Below are 22,749 nucleotides of genomic sequence, written 5' to 3' on the forward strand. Positions count from 1 at the left end.
AAACGAATCACTTTCTTTGGTATAGGGCAAACTGTAAAACTTTACTTGATCCCCTACCCTAAAGAGAAGAAGGGAAGATGGGGAAAATGTCAGATGTGGCTCAGGTGGAACAGCCCCCAGCTTGAGTGTGTCATGTGTTTTGAGAATTTGGTTAATCCCACCATAGTCCCAAGGAGGCAAAAGAGCCACTTGAAAACCAAAAATCTCTTCTGAGTAGAAACTTGACCTACTGCAAAGGAGTGCTGGATCTGGACCAGCAATGAAGGTTTGCATTGTGTAAAAGTGTCTGATACAGCTATGGAGGGATGCTATACGCTATTGGAGTGCCAGCACTCTTGTTAAAAAGCTGCTGGTGTCATGCTAGGTCCAGATGCTTCAAATTGGTCATTAAAAGTGCTTTCATTCAACAGTCCAAACAGAAGATGACATAGAGGCTTTGTCTTCAAAGTAATAGTTGTTCTCTTTTAAATATGTGGTTGCTGTGCTAAGGCGCGGCGTTTACCTTGAAGGCAAACTTTTTCTGTCTGTCATTGCACTTTCCACAGTTTCAGCACCTTTTGGCGAAGAGGAATGTTTGCAGACAACATCGTTAAATTCTTCCATGCACGTACAAACTCCAAAACACGCACAAACTCCAAAAAGCACACACAAACTGCATAGCACGTACAAACTGCAAAGCACATACAAACTCCAAAATGCTTACAAACTCCAAAATGCTTACAAACTCCAAAACGCTTACAAACTGCAAAGCACGTACAAACTGCAAAGCACGCGCAAACTCCAAAGCACGTACAAACTCCGCACGTACAAACTGCAAAGCACATACAAATTCCAAAGCACGTACAAGCTCCAAAACACAACGGAAGTGCTCCAGGACGCTAGGGGCAGTGTTGAGGTCGATTTGCAAAATAAACGGCAAGTTTGTTGCAAACACATGGAGTTGGATACCGGTGGAAAACACCTGCAAGGATAGAACAACCACACTCATATATTCAAATTTTTTTTTAAAAATGTTCATTTACCTGTTACTACCACAAACCAAATCCGGTCGTTGGTACTTCCTGGCTTGTGTAGCCACTAGGTAACAAAAGCTCAACACTGCCCCTAGCGTCCTGGAGCACTTCCGTTGTGTTTTGGAGTTTGCACGTGTTTTAGAGTTTGCACACACTTTGGAACTTGTTTGTGTTTTAGAGTTTTGTACGTGTTTTGGATTTTGTACGTGTTTTGGAGTTTGGATGTGTTTTGGAGTTTGTACGTGCTTTGTCTCTAGGGGCCACCGTACAATCTGCTAATGACTAGAACCAGTGACCTAGACTGGTAGACCAATGACCTAGAACCAGTTGGCGAATTCTAATTCTTCCCTGTTGACGGGTTGTTGCAAGGGGTTGTTGCTAACTGGTCTGTAGGCCTATAATAACTTTATATTTATAAAAACGTTGCTTTAATACAATTTTTCCATGGATAGTTTGGTACCAATGCAAGGAAACATCTAAGTGCTTTTAGCCTGAAATGTTACAGATTAATATTTGAAAATTCCAGAACCTTAATGGTCTAGGTCGAAACTCGGTTGAAATTTCTTTGTTTTTTCTTTTGTCTTAAATCTCTTACCGAGGAAGTACTTGTGGATTGATTTGTGTCTGATTCTGATGCCATTTCTCATTGCATATTTTTCCCTGCATAAACTGTCAAAGCTGAATTTTATTTGTCCTAGTCAAAACGTATTCGTAACAGCCACATATTTATCAGAAGGCACTTAAATGTGTCACAGAGTCACTTACTGAGGCATTCCATTCCAATTGGCTGTGTGTTTTGTAAGACCCACAGAAAGAACCGTCACCCAGATTCTTTTTTTTAGCACAATTTAACAAAATTGTGACAACTCTGAGTCACATGGATTTTTTGTAGTGTACAAACTGTCAGCACCAGTGTAAATACATGAAGTAATATATCCCCAATAACAACCTAGATGGTGTCACCTGCCAGATACGTGTGTCAAATTAAACTGTATGGGAAAAAAGGTTGTGTGTTTTTTTTTTTCTTAAAACAAACACATCTACATAGAAAAAAATTACAAATCTGGGTTCACGGTATTTTTTGCTAGAGTTAGTATTTAATTCTCTTCATTTATCATAGCTACAGTCAAGCTTCTGCCCTTAAATTAAAAGGGAAAACTCCAAATAATTACAGCAGTAACTTGCAAAGTGCACAGCAGATTCTCCCTAATATTCTAACACACACTCATGCCTTGTTTTATCTTCCAGGTTTCATGTTGGCTCTCATCTTGCATCACAGGGGACATCAGATGTTGATCATGGCTAAATGTGTTGAGGTTGTCTGTAAAGATGACAAGTGCTATGCGAGCAAGGTAAAAAAAAAAAAAATCCTCATGCCTCACACTTTGAAGTCAGCATCAAAGTGTTCCCACCTGTTGCCGAGTGTCACCCATGCATGAGTTACCAAGGATTGAGAAAGACTGCAGATGTTTGCTTCAATAACAACAATGTAGAAATTTCTTCCAATCAGCTTTTGGAATTTTAGCTCTGTATTAACAATTATTTACATCTAAATTTCAAAATTGTGAATATTTTATATGAAGGGACATGAATAAAAATATGGTAAGGAGACAAGACTTGTAGGTGGTGCAGATGCTACCAGTCTAAAGGATCATGTGTAAATCTACACAAAACCATGGGTATAACCGAAGATAACTGCTATTTAATCCATTTTATCTGTCTTTAGGTAGCAGTCCTCATTGTTACAAGAGCTCATTTCTGGGGATTGGTGTGATTATTTGGCTTCACTGGTGTTGTATAACATCAAAGAGCGAACATATTCTTACACCACTTTGTACTTGGATTTTGTTTGAAAAGAAATTGGTTTTAACACGGGCTCAGGATTGGCCTTAAATTATAAAGGTGGTCATTCTCCCTGCATTGTGTATGCTGTGTTTTAGAGGTATAATATAGTAGGTTTGTAATTCAGTGCTCCTACATTCTCTGTCAGGATGAGCATCTCATTGATGTGTGGTATCCAGTCCATTTATGATTAAATCCTTCTTGTCTGTAGTCCCAGGTTATCAATTACTGTATTTGTTCTAGTCCATGAATTAGCTTCGATGTAACATGGGTCATAAATTGACTTTCTTCCATCAGATTAGACAGCATATTTTGTTATTTAAAACCTTTGCTCAGTTCAGTGATCATTAAGTTTTGACCTTTTTGCAGGTGGAGTAGTGTCTTTGTTTCTGTTAGAGCAGCTGTGGTTCAAAGGGTGCCACCGTCTTGGAATCAACACTACAGAAACCCCGCACTTCAATGACCTTTCGTGCCCTGCGGATGGGAGTTTCATAGAGAAGGACACTTCCATCAGGACCGAAATGTTTCATCATCATCAAGGTGTTCACTCAAAGCAAAATTGTATTGATTTTCAGTGACTTTTTCCTTTTAGGTGGACAAGTGTTCCCAAGCCACCCCAGCAAAATGCCTAACACAGCAGAACAAGGTCACAATAGGATCAAGTAATTGTAGGAACCAAGGGGTTTAGGTTTTTCGTCTGATTTTTCTGATGATCCCAGGTGAATGGAAATGTAATTGCCAATCTTTCCAAAACAGTTGATCTATTATGTTTATTTTTCAAATGATCTTGGTAACGAACCTCTTTCAGTCTCAATCTAAGACAAAACTAAGTGGAGGCAGAATTGCACATTCAACTGATGTCTAATACATGGTCTGTCACAAAGAACCATGGCACTGTCCACTAAATCATCCCACTCAGACTGGAGCCACTGTCTCCTTCATTTCAGTCTCTTCAAAATGTATTATTTTTGGCTTACTCTCCTGCACCTGAGCAAATAAGTGTAGAGAAAATGATCCATACAATGAGATGTAATCTCATTTCTCAATATCCACTGAAAATACAAAACTGAAAGATTTTTTCCTGCTTTTTCAGTCAACTGCTTTATAATTACTTTTTCACATGAGACCATGAGAAAGGTTTAGGTAGTTCTTTTTTCCTTTTACAAATTAAGTCATCTTAAAAAAAAAAAAAAAAAAAGCAAACATTTTGTTTTTAGTCAGGTTATCTGTATCGAATATTGAATTTTTTTTAAATGATCTAAAATATAAATGTGAAAAATATGCAAATGAAAGATGGAAATCCAATACTTTCTCACAGCACTGTATATAAGAAAAACGTTTTCTTAGTTTTTCACAGGGCTGCACAGAAGCTGATGGGTATAGGATGCATTTTGGCAAATGACTTCCATCTTCTGCTTCCCATAGGGACTGTTTAGCTCTAGGGAACCAAAGTCTTCTCAAATGTGCTTGGCAAATAAAATTTGGACAAAAAGCGGGCTACAAATGAAAACCAGAAAACATCCAGTATCTAAAATCGTATCCTTTACAGACATGTTTGACATACTTGTATGCCAATGGAAACACATTTTCTTTCACTTTGCATTTGACATGAATATTTAATTGTTTTTCTGCAGATACATGAGCGCACAATGAATGCAAAGACAGCAGTTCAGAAAGTCAGTAGGCTTTTGAAGTTCTGGAAAATTAAGAATTTGAAACCGCAAAAATACACTTCTAAGCCTCAGGGGAATCAATCTATCCACTTCTGAAGCATTTAAACACTTTGGTGCAAATGATGGTGACAACAGGTGAACTTGAGAGGCAGCCATAAGACAACCCCAAAAAAAGAGAAGGATTTCACCTGCTTACCCACAGCAGGTGAAATGGATTCAACTGGACAGACAGTTTAACCGATGATGATGATGATTAAGTGTTCTCTCAATTTACTATGCTTGTGGGGACCAACAGCCCTTATGGGGACAAAATCCTGGTCCCCACGAGTTTGAAGGCATTTTTCAGACTCAAAATGTGGTTTTAGTGTCAGGGTTACAATTAGGTTACGCTTAGATTTAGGCCAGGGGTGGGGAACTCCAGGCCTCAAAGGCTGGTGTCCTTCAGGTTTTAGATATCAGCCTGGGTCAAAACACCTGAATCAAATGATTAGTTCATTACCAGGACTCTGGAAAATGTTAGAACATGTTGAGGAGGTCATTTAGCCATTTAAATCAGCTGTGTTGAATCAATGATACATCTAAAACCTGCAGGACACCGGTTCCCCCACCCTAAGGGCTAAGGGTTAGGATTAGGCTTTCATTTTAGATGGTTAGGGTTAGGGTAAGGGGCTAGGGAAAGCATTATGTCAATTAGATGTCCCCACAAAGATATGAATATAGGGTTAATGTGTTTCCGCACATGTGTGTGCATATTTAGACATCTTTGTGAGGACCAAAAATTAGAATACTACTATATTTGTGGGGACCAGCAGTCACTTATGGGGACGAAACGCTGGTCCCTGTGAGCTTGATGGCATTTTTGTGGTTTAAGTGTCAGGGTAACAATTAGGTTATGGTTAGCTTTAGGCTGAGCGGCTGTGGAAAGCATTATGTCAATTAGATGTCCTCACTAAGATATGAAAACGAGTGTGTGCGAGAGAGAGAAAGAAGGTGACAGATGTTGAAGGAGAAGCAATATTCTTGATCTTCTTTAGAATGAGTGGGTACAGAGGTATAAAATAATATTACTTATGGTTCTATATTGTATGTCTTGCCTGACATGGATAAATTAAGTTTATTTTGAAAGTGGAAATAGGTTAGAAAAGTTTCAAATGATAAATCATTAGAGAGCCGTCCCCCTGTGAACTCCCTGGCTGGTATTGCTTTGTAAGGAATCTTTGTTATCCGCAAATCCGGGACGATATCTGTGTACCTGTGCTGAGTTGGGAATTGTGTCAGCAAAATGACAATAAAGATAACAAAAGCTTCAGAAAGCTCTGTCCAAGAATCTGCTGAAAGTAAAATCAGTGGGCCGAACTTGGCCTCGTACCAAAACTGCGATTCTCTAAAGGCTTCCAAGGAATGTGGAATAATTTGCATTTGATCAATCTTCACTGAACCTAATAACATTTAAGATGTTATTTTGAGAAAGAAAGCTAATTAGAAGTCATATTAATAGCTTAAAAGTGTCCTCCTTGCAAAAAATTTTACAAGGCTATTTTTTACTCATCACATTACTGAACTGTCAACTCAAGAGACTTATTCACTTCTCTTTCTGTGCTGCACTGCCCATGTTACATTAAAGATTGGAGTCAGTGCCAAAGATTCAAGGCTATTATGAGGCACTTTTTGAAAAAAGTCTTTATATACATATATGTGTTTGTGTGTGCCATGAACATGTAGTAACTGAAATGTTAATGTTAATATCAAAAAAACAGGATCATGTGATTTTTTTTTTCTTTAATTTAATTTTGTTTTTTTTTGTTTGTTCTTGTGCAGCCTGAAGCCTTTTTGATTGTCGCCTGTTATTTAACCAAAGCTTTAGCAGAAGTAATTATTCTGCTGTGCTTTAAAAAGCACAAGGCCACATGTGTCTGGTTTCACCAATAGAACATCACTTTTGATGGATTGCCAACTAAAAGCTTTTCTCAAAGGTTAAAAAGAGCTGCTGGAGGTACAATGGCCTTAAACACATTTGTCAAATCAGATGACGGGTTTAGTCACTTTAAAAGTCAGCGCTGTGTGCCTATTCAGACATAATTTCTGTGGATACGGTTACACAAGAATATGACACAAAACAGTTTTTGAATAATGTGGGATACCCCTCTGAGTTTGGCCAGAACGATTTAGTCATTACTTTAAGCTGTTTGGAATGGGTAATCAGTAGACAGGCAGCAACATTTACAAGAAGCACTTTTATTTTAAGGGTGGTTGAAGAAAATGGTTTATTTATGGAACATACAGATCAGCTTCTTTGATTTGGGTGTTATATGCAGAATGCACAGTTTGTCCGCTGTCGATTGGGCGAAAGAGAGCTGGTGATGGTAGGGGTTGAATCAAACTATATACAAGCAATCAAGTGGGGAACAAAGTTCACATCAGACTCATCATTCCAAGTTTTAGGTAGACTTCTGACATTCATGACATTTTCCTCTCGGACTTCACTCACTCAGGTTTAAAGGCCAGTCACTGACCTGTTGGCCACTTCTGTTCTCTAGGGGAAAAAAATCTACATTCCCTGACCAGTGGGCAATTAGTCAAGTGTTATCAGTCACAGAGATGGTGCTGCACCAAAACCCTCTTTGTGGTTCCTTTTGTCACCAGTAGATTGCCTGTAGTTTGTATGCAAGATGCCCATTTGTTTGCACCCACTCACCAACTACTTGCTAAGCCACTAAGTGATACTAAAACAGTGAACGTTTGCCTCCAAAGTAAAAGTTGTGACTTGCCACCGAACCAACACATTTCAAAATGCATAATTTTTACTTTGAGGACAAAGGTTTTCTATTTTTTGTGGCTCTTTTTCAGATTTCACTGCTGTTCACCAAGTAGTTGGCGAGCGTTTACAGACAAGTCAACGTTTTTCATATAAACTATAGACAACCACAGCAATCTGCATGTGACCAAGCAAATGCAGGGTAGTTTTCATTATAGCATCATATACCTCTTTGCAACCAGTTTTGCCTAGCAACAGTAAGCAATCTACCCCAACCACTCACGAACTAGCAGGGGAATATAATTTCTCCCTAGCAACCGCTGGTTACCAGGGAAATAATGACTCTGGGACCTGGGATTTAGCAGTCAATTGCACAGCAATTGCTTGCAACCTTCAGCAACCAGCTGGGGAACACTCTTTTTTCCCCCATCAACTGGTTGTTAGCAAGTGACTGAGGTGTTAGTGAAAACTACATGTGTGATAAAACATGAAATACTTGCAAAGTGTGACTGGAATTTTTTTTTTGTTTTGTTTTTTGGACGTACAGGCACCACTTTGTTTTTTTCTTAGTTTGTAAGGGTGTGCCACCCTGGCAGGCCAGAGAAAGTTTTACTAGTTACTCACACCGTGAAGTTTTTCTGACAGGAGTAGCAATGAAAATGCAAGAAGTAGAGGTGGTGAAGATGGATGAGTTTAAATACCTGGGGTCAACCATCCATAGCAACAGAAAGTGCACAAGAGAGGTGAAGAAGAGAGTGCAGGCAGGGTGGTGTGGGTGGAGCTGAATGTCAGGGGTGATTTGTGACAGAAGGATAGCAGCAAGACTAGAAAGAAAGTTTACAAGATGGTAGTGTGACCTGCTGTGATGTATAGTTGGAGACAGTGTCACTAATAAAAAGACAAGAGGCTAAGCTGGAGGTGGCAGTGTTGACGATGGTAAAAATTTTCACTTGGAGAGACCAGAAGGGACAGGATTATAAATTAATAGAGGGGACAGCTCAGGTTGAGTGGTTTGGAGACAAAGTTAAAGAGGCAAGGGTGAGATGGTTTGGACAGAGGCAGAGGAGGGATGGTGAATATACTGGACCAAAGATGATGAAGATGGAGCTGCCAGGCGTTAGGGAAATGCGAAGACCTCAGAAGTTTAATGGATGTAGTGAAGGAGGACATCCTAGGGATTGGGTGAGATAGAGGTAGATGATCCACTGTGACGACCCCTAAAGGGGGAAGCTGAAAGAAGAAGATAAACGAGCATGGCTCCGTTCTGGGAAAGCATAGTTACCTGTCTGTACAAAACAGAGCAAAGTTGATGGAAATGTGAACGCAATGTACCATCAGATTTTGATCCACCATCCAATACCACCTGGAAAACAGCGGCTTCATTTTTCAGCATGACAATGATCCCAAACACACTGCCAAGGCAGCAAAAGCGTACCTGGATAGAAAAACACACAATGGATCATTATCAGTCATGGACTCCCAAGAGCCCAGATTTCAACATTATTGAAGCAGTGTGGGATCATGTTGACAGAGAGCCAACATCTAAAGAAGAGTGTTGAGTGTCCTTCAAGAAGCCTGGAGAACTATTAGTACTTAAAGAAATGACTAGAAAGCTGCCTGAGAGAGTTCAAACTGTGCTGAAGAATAAAGGAGGTCATACCAAACGTTGACTTTAAAGCTCGCTAGAAGTGTACAAACTCTAGTATTGAGTTTCCATGTATGCTTGCATGTTTTAATGAATCAAAACCAACAATTTCCCATTTTCCTATTGAAATATAAAGAAACGAGTGGTGACTCCAGACTTTTGCACAATACTGTAGATCAGGAAAACATGCATTTTTTTTTCTCTTTTTGGTACGGAGAAGATTAAAGGAACTATTATACAGACAATCAAATGTAAGTGTTCTTCACTGCAGTGACTCCACCACTGATGCACCAGTACTGTTGTTTCAAAGGATGGATAATACAAGAGGGTAGAGGCTTGAAGGTCTGCCCAGCTGCATATTCTGCATTGCTGATATACTTTGTATCTAATATTCCACAACTGTCAAAATGTCAATGCTTATGAAAAAAGGGAGTTTCTTTTTAAGATAAAGAAAAATAATTGCAAGCCAGCATATTTTGCAAAGTGTTGCTCCTTTTGACATGGTTAGTACAAACTGTGCAAGTGGAAAGGACTTCTGTGTGGCGATGTAGCTTGTTAAGTCGGGTAAGAAACTCTGTAGAGACATCCAGTTAAATATTTCATCTAAGTTTGTGCCAGAGTCAGATGATATTCATGCAGTGCAAGCTGTATCTTTCAGCAGAAAATATGTTGTGATCAGGACCAGATAAAATGTGCCATTTCCCTTCCTGATCTTCTATATGGGAGCCCTTAGATTTTTTTTATCTATTAAAACTGAGATGCTTGAAATGTGAGGATTTTGTGTTGGTAATTACAGCTGAGTGACCGACAAACAGTGGTTTCCATTGATAATAGAGTAGAAGTATCTAAGAAAAACTCAGCACAAAAACATTACATTTAATTTTTACGCTCAGGGTCTCATTGCTGTAGTTAATGGGAAATCATATAGAGATGAATGATGTAATGATGTATTTGTTCAAAGCAAACTAATCTACTAAGTTTTACTTTGCTGTAAAATGAAGTAAATAAATTGTTTGTTTACCAGATTTGTGTCCCTTAAAATGTAAATGAGTGATTCAGAAAAACATTTTCATCTATCGACTGTTTCATCCTTTTGTTTTTCTATTTGCTTTTTTAATTTATTTTTTTTAATCAAAGGCTGGTCCCACAAATGCTGAAAGTCTGCTTCTTCAAACAGACACAACACAACCACAGTAAACACTTCAAACCATTCACAGTGTTTCATCCGTCCCTCGGCCAGACAATCATCTTTGGAAGTGAAAGGTCACAATTGTGCTGGCTTTTATGACGATACCGACCGAAGCTTCTGTCAGGTGTGATTCCATCACGCTGTCATGTTAAAACTTAAAGGGTGAGTCTTTGTCATGTTTTTAGAACGTGACATAGACGTTTTATGTGACCTGTAATCAGAGATTAGATTATTTCTGAATGTGTTGTAGACCTCTAAATCAGGTCACATTGCTGAGTGGGCTAGGAGCCTCGAAGTGCTCATCTCAACACAGTGTGAGGCATTTTTAATTGAAGCATTTCTTCCATTATGTTGACATGTTCTACACCAGAACAATTGCATTGTTTGCACATTCAAGCACTAACAACAATCCATATTTACGTTTTATCAACAAATTAACCTTTGTTGGCAGCAGATAATTTGTGTTATGTGGGTTTGTAAGTGGGTGTCTCTATGGCTTGAGCTTGTTCAGGTGACTGGGAGCTGAGGATTAGTTTCTTGAGCTTTTTTAGTTTTCATGATGTGGTGCTGGGAGAGGCTACCACTACCAAAGACTACAATCGATTTGAGTCATTGCTTTATCTGCAACAATGTTTAGGTGGATGCTACTGATCATGGTCTTATGTTCCCAACTGATAATTTTTTATGATGGGATCAAACTTATTCTAAACCCAAGTGGTGAAACAACAAAGTGAACAAAGTAAAAGTCCAAATGGGGTTTGAACCTGTGACTTAAGCTACAGCAACCTCTCCAAACTCATAACTTAGATATTATAGGTCTCTAAAACTGGAGTATTATCTGAACACTAACTTTTAGCCAATGTTGATTTAGCTAGTGAGCCAAGAATCACCTCAATAGGACACTTACACCGAGATGAAGGCATCGACTGATGAAATGGCTAACCTAGCCAAAATTAGCCAAACTCTTAATCTTGTAACACCAGATCAGTGAAAAACATGATTTCCTTTGGCTGGACCCACACTGATGAAAAATGTAAACCTGTCAGCATTAGTAATGTGTTACACCTTACTTCTTACTTACTTCTAAGTAAGTACAGTATGTTACTTACCAGAGAAAGTGATTTGTCAGACTGCATGTTAAATTACTTTCACGTGAAATGACCTGAAACGCACTGTCACATAATTATCAGTCAACAACATAAACCTTGGACTAGAGTTCCACAAACCAACACAAAACCCTATCTTCATGCGAACACACATGCAATCTTTATTTTAATTTTTATGTATAAACACAAAATTGACAACGAAAAGCAAAGTTGAAAACCAGATCAAAGAGACTTTAGAGCAATCGCCACAGTGATTCTACTATTAAAACCTGAGCTGGTAGGGATGAAGGCTACAATGCTGGAAGCCTGACTGCTCATCACTGCCTTTGTTACCTGTTGAAGTTCAGGCTCTGGCTGCTGGGCTGGAGTTGGCATACACACAGCTTTAAGATCAGTCTGGATATTTTTTTGCTAGCTTTGCAACTTTCTGCACAGACAGTATGCTAATGCAAAGAGCCAAAGTTGTGTCAGCAGTCTAATGGTTTTACCATTACGCTCTTGTTCTTACACGTAAGAAAGATAGAAGTAAAGTCCATATATCCAGTCCTCTTCCTCTTCCCACTTAAAGTACAAACTGAAATTAGTTGGTTGTAGCGCAAATATGACTGTAATGTAATAACTAAATTTAGCACAGTTTACAATTTACAGTTTGACATATGTTACAACCAGTGTTACGTTACGAAAACTGTGGATAGAATTCTCTGGACGTATTATTAATAACACTTACAAGCTACACAAGTAGCTCCTTGTGGCAAAATACTTGCTGCTATGACTGTTTCTAAAAATTTCTATTTAGAGTTCAGGCTAAATACCGAAAAAGCACAAACTTGTTTAGAAAGCTTCTCATCCCTTAAGACTGCACCTAAGGTGTGAAAGTGTTAGGACTTTTAAGAGGCTTAAAACAGTGGAGAAAATGGGACAAAGACAAAGAGGTAGAAGAAATATTCTCTAAATGCTGAATGATGGGACGTTAATGAAACGCTCCAGATTACATCGTGCAGAGATAATGGTTGTGGCCGATCTCATTAGAGATGCCCTTATATTTTCCTACCCGACACAATAATGCGTTTTCAGTGATCACAATGCCAAGATATGTGGAAACTTGGAAACATGCAACAACGCTCCCTATTAGTATCAAATGGACTGGCAATTAAACAATTAACATCACCCCCTTGATAAATAAATGCAAATAAGTATGTCTAAGTAAACTTTTTGTATCTACGTTTAAAGTCTATCTTAATTCAAAAGAAATGTTAATTACTTAAACAGGGCTCATAAATACACCGCTAATATAAAAAAATTCTATCATTTTATTCTTTATTCTTTGTCCATCCCTTCGCTCTTTGACAGTGCTCTTGTTTCCATAATTGTGGCAAGTAATTGGAGAATTAAAATTAGAGGAACCTAATGTCCCCTGCTGAATTTCCTGCCCACATTGCTCAAAAGAAAGTTCAGACAGAGAAACTATTGCTGTGACAACAGTGGAAATACGAGATAATTACACAGTGCATACTTAAAATATGTCAGAAATTATCAACTTCCAATGACTAATAACAGCTAAAACAAGAAAACAATTCGTCTGGAAAAGGTTCAGCATTGATGGTGAACTGTGAATACTGAACTGTATGTACTGTATTTACAAGATCCACAGGTTATCGCAGTTCTGTTACCTAATCTTCCTACAAATACCCTGATTTTTGTACCGCTTAAACTATAAAAGTCTATGCTAAAGAGTCTATGCTGAGATGACGGCACAAAAACAAGCGCTAAATTAAATGAATAACCTGGGAAAACTTTGGGTCCTGGCATTTACATGGCTGTTACTTTGACAAGTACCGCTTGGCTTCACATTGCTATTGAAACAACACTCTCATCAGAACATCAGTGCGCCTCCAAACAAAAACTGCTCAGGACAGAATGTGACAAAAAGCCGGCCTGTAAATTTACCAGGTCACAGAGCGACAAAGCATCCGTGGGATGCGCTGGAACAAACCTGATCCATGGAGACTCCACCCCAAAGCATCGACTGCCAACATCCTATTCCCTTGGCAACCCAAGGGAAAAGGCACCCACACAAGCCCTGTTTCCATGCTGCAAAATGTCAGAGCTGTTTTGGCAGCAGGAAATGGACTGACGCAGTCTTGGGCGCTTTGTACATGGTGTACATGCCACAGGATTCATTTCATTTAAAGGTACAACTTTTATAAGCAAAATTATGACCAGGGAGAATTTACATATGGACGTTTGAAGGATCCATTTTATTGTAGGTAACCTCTGCGGTTGCCTACAATAAAATGGAAAGCAAGTGAAGACGTACACCTACAGTGATTTCTTTAAATGACAAACTGACAGCAAGGTGTGTTTGAAGCTCAGTATGTATATTACTGCATGTTGCACACTTATAAAGTACAAAGTCAGATGTTAAAGAAGTCGATCACTCTTCCTCACAGACAGAGCCAGACTTAAATGTTTTGCTTTTTTTTATTAGTGCGTCTTCGTTTGTCATGAGGAATAAGGTGAGCACTCTATCATTTTCTGGAGTTCTTTTACATTTTCTCCTTTTGTTGCACATGGCATATATTAAAAAGTAGAGCAGAAAGAGCTAAATAGCTAAGACTCGAGGAAAAATGTAAGCGTTCACACGAGGTTATAATGTGCTGTTGATTTTTCCTGAAACGTTAATTTGCTTTGAGCTGTTCAAACCGTTTTCTGATAAAAGCCAGGGCCCATTGAGATGCAGCGGCGGCGGCAGCTGATGTGACAGGATCAGGCAGGACCGAGCCACTTGCATCTTTGGCTAGCATACTGTACTTGTCTAATGATGTCACATTACATGGTCACCTAGGAAACCGACAAAAGACTTGAGGAGAAATGGTGAAGAAGGTGCAATTTCCCTGACTGACAGGGCTGTGTAATGCTGTGCAGCATGCATAATTAAAAACGTGGCACACACTCCTTCTGGCTTGTTGAGTCTGCTGTTGAGCTGAAGCAGTTTTTAATGTTGTTCTCGTGCCTTCAGTGTAGTGTACTCTGCACTGACGACTGTCCCCTGTGGACGTGTGGGAAAGAGGAGGGGATGAGGGGATGTGAGGAAACAAGTAGATGGCTGGCTTAATGCTTGTTCCCGTTTTAGTGGCTGATTTTAGATACAATCAAAATAAACACGGTACTTCAGAGGCACAAGGCTTCCTTCCAGTGGTGTTATTTTCTTTTCGTAATTTGCTCAGGGTTTTTTTTTTGTTTTTTGTTTTTGTTGGTAGGCAGTGACTCAAATCCATCCCAAAAAAGCAGCTGGATAATAGAGTAGGAAGAAATGCAAAGTAAACATGGGCCGTGCCACTCAGCACTGGAAGCACCTGTTGTTCAACCTGATGTTTGTTTTATTGGTCAGAACTGGGAATTTGATGATAACTGTCAGTTGTAGCCAAAAAAACAGGAACAATATCTCATCTCCAACTTTTGATTTTCCTAAAAAAAGCTTAAGTGTGATCCTTCAGTAAGTTTTGGCAGGTTTAGGAGTCTCATGTGACTCAAACTAGCAATTTCATCTCCAAGTCTTGGGGTTTACCTTCCTGAGATTGTTCTTTATCTAAAATGTTAAATTAGTCTGCAGAATGACATCATGCTCGGCGCACTTGTTAAATCCTTCTTCATTTCTGCTGCAGCTGCATCGACCTTACAAAAAAAAAACTGGGATGCATTGTAAAATGTAAATGCACATCTCAGAAGAATTTTTCATTCAGTTGGTAAAAAGTCTTGGACTCTCTTCCAACAAGGCCATGCTGTTGTAACAGATGCAGTGTCTAGTTATGTACAATATTCCCTATTAAAGGTGTTTGAAACCTGAAAGGGTGCATATGTTGCTCTAAAACCTGGAAGGCAGTGAGTCAAATCGATCCAAAAGTCATATGTTCATCCAGGAGTTCTTTATATGATAGAGCTTTAACTTTTATTTGCCGATGACACATTAACTGTGTCTACCTGATCATTGAACCCTAATTTTCAGCCTTGATCCTTGCACACAGAGATTTCATTAATATTCTCAGAATATTTTGATGAGATCGTGTAATGTAGGTGATGAGATATTCAACGTTTTTACAATTTTACGTTGAGGAACATTATTTTGAAATTGTTGTTGACACACCTGATGTTAGTTAGTTTGAAAGTGTTCCCACGACTGTTTTTGCTTATTTGTCCTCGCAACTTTTTCAAGACGCGAAGCAAAATTCTAACTTTGTTAATATTTTTCATTAATGAGAAATGTGCCATTTTAAACAGTTGACATGTTTTCCATAATCTTATCATAATTAGCTTAAGCTAGAAAACTCTGAAAAGAAACCTCAGCAAAACTGGGTTCAGCAGACGCCCACTCATTTATTTTATGTTTGTCTTCTTTTTCATTGATAGACTTGGAAATGGACTGACTTAGCACTTTTCAAGTCTAGTAATATAAGAGTAAATTAAATAAGTACTTCTTGTATTCAGTCAAATTCTGACTGATATTGCACCTTAAAAGAACCTTTTTTCATTGAAAGAAATTGTTCAACTGTATACCTTTTTAGTATTGAGGAGCCTGTTTTGCTTTTGAAAATGTACATGTAGTTAACACAGTGTTTAGTAATTACCCTTAGGTCATTATTGTACCTACAAAAATGTACTTTTGTTGTACCCCTAATTCTGAGAGTGTGTGGTGCCTGTTTTTCCCCACTCATTCACTTGTGGACAACCTCTAGGTCACCATTAACATTTGGAGAACAATAGTAGAACTGAAGTTAGTTTCAACTGACTGCTTTGTTGTTCCAGTAATAGGCAGGTGCAGCAGAAAAGAAGTAAACATGGAAGTCCAGTCATTGATCCAGATCCTTTTGTCTTTCTTTGTACAATCTTGTGAAACATTCAAGTCTATGAAAGCATTTTCTCAGGAAAAAAGGATGAAAACTTGCATACTTTTAGGAGGGACACATCTAAACTCTGATTTATCTCTTTTATTTTTTCATTCTGTTCCGTACACGTTTAGCTTGGCAATCGCTCTTCTGCTTAGCCTCGCACCTCTATCCTGGGGGACAAACGTAGGGAGTCAAGAGTCGACACCAGGAAAGGGGAGTCGTCTGCAGAGAGACGGGAAGACGCAGTGATGTGACTCTGTGCCAAATGTTTACAGGCGAGCTGACATAGTTAGAAGATGGAGAGGGCTGAAATGAGCCTGTCTCTCTGCACTCTTAGAGGAGCGAGAGATAGGAAATCTAGGTCATCGCCACTGATGCATTGCAAAGCGAACTTCAAACAAACCTGGCCTTTAGCGCGATGGCTCTCCAAAGCTGTGCTACATGCCATCAGAGACTGATCACCATTTTCTGCCAAGAGCTGCCAAGACATGATAATATGTAAAATAAACACAATCTTTATCTGTCAATCTTTTGGTCTGTTTGTATATGAATCTGGCTTCATATACACAGAGAAGCCTTCTTGGATCAGGTTTTATAACCAATTAGTTGTCCTGTAGTTGGACCACATGCAAGGCTTCTATTTCTCATCTGCCCTTCACTTGGAATTGCCTGAGGGAAGTCTTATCCTTAATCATAGCCTTGGGAATTGTGTTAAAAAGCTTTCTTCCACCATACAAGACTCGATCTTTCTATTTCAAGGGCAGCTGTTTAAAATGATAGTGTTGCGCAGGAAAGGGTTCCATTTCCTTTAAGAGGCAGCTCCCTCAAATTGCACCTTCTGACATATTTTTTTTGACAGTTTAGAGGGGAAAAAATCATTTGATCATTTATCACTTTAGTTTTTAACAGATTTTGCTCATTCATGCTGATGAACAGTTAATGGAGACGGAAAAATGTAACGACTCCAAATAATGGCATTCAGGATCCCCCTCAAAGACAGCTGCAAAGACAAAAATTGAGTCATGAGTGATTTCAGACCACACATCAGTAGTTTGGATAACTTTTCAACAGCCTTTGCCTGTGTGGGTCTATTCTGATTTGGCTGAGATGTAGCCAGAAACATAAAAAGCTCCCATTAGAAATGCATGAGTTTAAAATCCAAATGAACCGAGAGCTGCATTAAAGGGAGAACAAAAACTGCCCCGCAGTTCAGAGGAGACACTGTTTTGTGCTCATCCTTGCAGAATAATTTTAGAATAATATTTAACCTCGTGGTGCATTTTGTAAGCTATAATTAATGAATACAAGTCGCAGGATGTGAGTGTACTCGTTGTGTATAGGACAAAGTGTTAAATAAATGGTGTTTGCGCATTGCTAACATGAAACACTCGAGTGAACGTGTCCGATGATTGTTAAATTTACATCGCAGCCCGAAAAAACAGCTGCAAACAGCAAATTATATAATCTCCACTTTTAAATTCTATTGTGTCGCTTTGCTTAGCTGATTAATATTACATGTGCGAGGGGAGACAATCTAATTGTGAGGTGACAGCAGTGGGGTTAAATTGGGTTTCCTTTTTACTTCATTGTTATAGGAAACAATTATGAATAAATTCAGTCTGAAGTTCCCAAAGATATTTAATCCTTCCTCCAAAGAAAAGGAAAGATGATTGTTTTAAATATACCTTTTGGTAATTTTCCAGGGACTGATTTTAAAGCCTTTTACGTCTCAGTAATTGTTCCCCTTTGGTGACATAAAAAGAATACATGTCATTTCTATTATCAACTATGCTGACGACTTACAGCTTTATGTGTTTATTTCTCCTGGAAGTTGGGTGTTGATTATAATAGGGCTTTTATAGATGACATTGATAATTGCCACAGGTTGGGACTAAAATACATGGATTGATATATTACTTCTTCCAAAAAAAATTCCAAAAAATTCCACACAATTAAATAATTTAAATAATAATAATTTAATTGTGTTTATTTTTTAACAGCTGAGCCGTATTAGAAATTATAACAAGTGATGGTAAAGGCAGCAGCTGCAGTGAGCTGCTGGTTGACAAGTTCAGGGAACATGCTGTGCTTCTCCTGTTCCTCAGCAAGGAAACCTTTAGTGTGATGAGCTATTCTGTGGAAAACAAACCATGTGTAGCATAAAATTAAACAATGGATACTCTTGACATTTTGGAAAAGGCTTTTTTTCAGCATGGATTTGTTTGTCTACTCTGCAAGGTCTCAACTTTTTGCACTTGTGTTGTATTCATAACATAGCAGGTTTCTGCCAAAGCTGAGATTTTTTCTTTATTAATGCGCAGTCTTTATCTTACATTACAATATAAAGTGCCTTGAGGTGAGTGATATAGAAATTAGAGATGGACCGATCCGATATTAGGTATCGGTATCGGTCCGATACTGACCCAAATTCCTGGATCGGATATCAGCGAGAAATAAAAAATGTAATCCGATCCATTAAATATCAAAAAAGCACCTCACAAAACTACAAGGCGTAAGCTACAAGGCGTAACCCGGCTCATAACCGTAGCACTTGCAGCAGTGTGCATCATGTGATAGAGCGGCTGTGTGCTACCAAACCAGCATTTCATCTCCGAGGACGTTTTCCCAGAGAGAAGTAAAGCAAGTGTGTAAGTTCATCTCTGAATGTTTGTAAAGCATTCCCACGTTAAGATTAACAACCAATATATGGAGCGACTGCCTCTCTCTCTCTCTCTCTCCTGCTGCTACTTCAAACGTGAAACTGATCAATGATCAGCTGATCGGCTTTTCTGTCACGAGTCCGTCTCTCTTGTTTGTTTTTGGCCCACTTTGCACCAAAAGAGGAAACCAGCGGCTGAACAACAGCAGCACGTTTAAGCTTGATAAGCTGTTGTTAGAATTTATTTAATATTACTTTCTACACCAGGATCCTTTTCTATGCAGCTGACGGCTGGTAACTGTGCAGGGGCGGATCTAGCAAAGTGTAGCCAGGGGGGCCAATAGGGCATGAACAGGCAAAAGGGGGCACAAAGACATACTTTTCTTTCTTATTCTCATTTAAAATGTCTAGCTTTTAATAAATAATTATCTGACTCTTACACAAGTTTTAATCTGATGTAAAAAATATATATAAGTCCATTACTGTATATAGTAACTGTTAATTCTAATATACCCTAGTAAGCTATAGTACTTTTTCCTTTGGGAAGGTACCATCTGTGCAGTCTGCAATTTTGTTGAAGAAAGATGTTGAATCTATTTAATTATTCTTGAAAAATAATTTATTTCTGTGCATTTTCCTCCCTGCATCAAATTAAATTTGATTACATCGATTAAGCATCATGAGGTGGGGGGTGTGGGTGGTTCCCTATTTTTTTTTGCTGGGAGTTTGCAACCCTATTAGTTAGGTTGCTTAATATTTCTGATAAGTACTCTTTAAAATACCAGAATAGGAAGGATGGAGCAGGTTTAAGTTTATTAGATTGGTGTTACTGAACTATGAAATATTTTGGGCACAGTGTATTTTTTACATACAGGTATAACAGAATAGCTTTAGTGTTGTTATTTATTTAAACTTGAGTATAAACTTATACAAAATGCAGCAAGATATTTAAAAAAAACAGTTTTATTGATTAAAAAACACTAAATCGGATTCATATCGGTATCGGCAGATATCCAAATTTATGATATCGGTATCGGTATCGGACATAAAAAAGTGGTATCGTGCCATCTCTAATAGAAATAAAACTGAACTGTTAAACTGAGTTTAAATTTGAAGCTCGGGTTATGACCACAGGTTACGTCCTCCTGTTCTGTACCTTTTTTCGTGGATACAGCATAACAAATTTATTCGACCACCAAAAATCATTTTCTGTAATGGTTGACCCATGTTTTGAAACTAAAATATAATTCTTCTTGTTATCTGTGAATTTTCAAATTGGCAGTTTTACAATAAACAACAATACTGAAGCACATTATCATTATTTTTTTTGATGAAGACAACAAATAACAGTTATTTACTTACATTCCTGAACAGAAAAATGAGTTTTAGGAGTTTAATATTATCCTCAATTCATTTCTGACTCTTTAAAAATATTGATGTTTTCTTGTTTTTATGAAAAATGAATTTCTAATAAATGTGTTAAGCACTGCATACTTTGTTGAACTGGTGTTGGACTGGTGACACATCCATCCATACATAGAAGACTGTTGGTACAGTAAGTCAAAGATAATTAAAGCCAAACAAGTGCCTCACTTTAGGGCTTTCCTCACAATCCCAGAAAGTTTACTAACAACATCCTTATAGGCCGGCTGCTCTCTCTTTAATCATCATTAAAATTACTGGTATATGTTAACAGCACTTTGGTGCAGGTATTAGCAGATTATTGTCTTTGAAAACAAACAATGGGACAGGAATCTAACATCATGGAAAATATTCACAGCAAAACAGTTTTGCATCAAAGGGTAGACAAAGTAAATGCTTCAACCTTCCCACTTTGCCAACTCAAACCAGCGGCTCTTACTCATCTCTGACAGTCAGCGGGGCCATATTTGCCTCGCATAATATCTTAAATTGGATAATCTCATACGTCACAGTCTTCGGATGAGAGCACGGGACTCCCCCATATTGAGTCCTGCAGAGCAGTAGCAAGTTGTGCGATAAAAACCAAGCTCTCCTGCCAGCTGTGTGGGAGGCAAGAAGTGTTTTATAGGAAACAGCAGCTGAATGGTCATTTATTAGTTACATGAGATGCTCACATGATTCCACTTCTATTCTAGTAGGGCTATTATTGGAGATGTTGCCTGGCTATAGTGCCCCCAAATTTTACTTTGAAGCGGATTAAAGACATCAACTTCAGCAGATTGAGGTGCAGATTTTAAATATGATCTAAGGTTTGACATCAGGCATGTGTGGACCACTTGGGTCTATTTCCATTAATTAAGAGAAGGGAAATATCTGTGTGAAGGCAAGGGGGCTTTTTGTTTCAGGGTGCTGAATATCTTGATTAGTGCTTGTGATGCATCATTCATATATCAAAGTGCAAGGCCTGATTTGCCTGGTTATCACTACAAAGCCAAACAGAGCTCATTGGGAATTACTTATTATTCATTCACTCAATTACGTTCTAAACAAGATTTCAGGGAAACATGTAGGACATGGTGAGTAGATCAGACCTGGTGCATTCCATTGAACACATAGATGCCAGAATAGGCTGGCTTTGAACAGAATGATCCATCTAACAGAAGCAATAACGTGTGTGTCCTTTGTCAAATCCTTTTAGCCCCATTCGGTCTTAAAATGGTAGGTTTCTGTGCTTTTCTTGGTTTTGTTTTCTATGAACACAGTGACTCTTATTAAAATAATATGGCATAATGTCAAGGCTCGGTGCATAATAACCAGCACTGTACTTTCTCCCCAAGCATCCATATCACACACATCCTGAATTTTAATGCAGAGATAGACGATGCTTGATGAGCTGCAATTCAAAATGCAAAGCTGTACAGCAAAAGTTGATGGACTGTAAGAATGACTAAAGTCTTTTTCATTTTAGCTTAGAGAGACATCTCTGAAGAGTAATTTATATACTTTTGTTATTGTTCCTAGAGTGAAAGAAACAAAGAGTTCTTTCAAAATTAGATCATTACCTACAAACAAGTCAATAATCAAATTAACGTGAGTAAAAGTGAGCAGAATTCTTATCGTAACTCTGTTTGTAGACGTGACCAGACTGAGGCCGTTACTGAACTTGGGGTCTGTTTTGTTGGTCTGTCACTGCTATCATTTGCTTCTCTGAAAATTAGACACGGACACATAAATTGCATCAAATAAGTAGCAATGTAGTCTTCAGAACAGTTACAAGTAGTCCTTTCTTAGTTGTTGACAAAGCTTATAATATAAGCGTAAATATATATATGTACTAGATGTAACTCCAATTCTGAGTATGTACACTCAAAAAAATGAAATTGGGTGGTTGTTACGTTTACAAGGTTCAATCTTGTAATTTGAACGTAATTAAATCATGTAGGATCTGCACAAGATTTACCCTTAAGTGTGACTGTGAGTGCAAATGGTGTGTCTCTCTGCGATAAACTGGCAACCTGTCCAGGGTGTACCCCACCTCTCACCCTATCACATCTGGGATAGACCCTGCAACCCTGGCAAAGATAAGAGGATGGAGTGGAAGTTGTTAGAAATGCATTTAAATTTTATGTTAACCACATTTTAGCCTTTGTTGAACATTCCATGATTCTTTTTTGTTTATTCAAAGAGTTACTTTTTTGAGCGTAAGATCCTTAATGCTCTTCAACATTGATAAATGGGGGCCATTTGTGGCTCTGCCCTGGTAACAATAGAAAATAGTAAATGTATTTGTATAGCGCTTTACTTGGTCCTAAAACCCCAAAGCGCTTTACACTATACACAATCATCCACCCATTCACACACACATTCACACACTGGTGATAGCAAGCTACAGTGTAGCCACAGCCGCCCTGGGGCGCACTGACAGAGGCGAGGCTGCCGGACACTGGCACCACCGGGCCCTCTGCCCACCACCAGTAGGCAACGACCGAGACTGTCGGAGCCGGGGCTCAAACCGGCAACGTTCCGATTACAAGACGAACGCCCAACTCTTGAGCCACA

The 22,749-nt window shown here is 38.6% G+C and overlaps 1 long non-coding RNA gene across 1 annotated transcript in view; it reads left to right on the forward strand.

The window, feature by feature from the left end:
- Positions 1-18,041, forward strand: part of LOC146492083 (uncharacterized) — a 73,015-nt gene extending 54,974 nt beyond the window's left edge. Inside the window, exons 3-4 of the long non-coding RNA XR_014872504.1 lie at positions 2,262-2,365; positions 3,225-18,041. This is a non-coding gene — a long non-coding RNA (uncharacterized LOC146492083). The remainder of the gene's footprint in view (positions 1-2,261; positions 2,366-3,224) is intronic.
- The last annotated feature ends 4,708 nt before the right edge of the window (positions 18,042-22,749 follow it).

This window comes from Neolamprologus multifasciatus, chromosome 23, assembly GCF_963576455.1.
Source record: "Neolamprologus multifasciatus chromosome 23, fNeoMul1.2, whole genome shotgun sequence".
NCBI lineage: Eukaryota > Metazoa > Chordata > Actinopteri > Cichliformes > Cichlidae > Neolamprologus > Neolamprologus multifasciatus.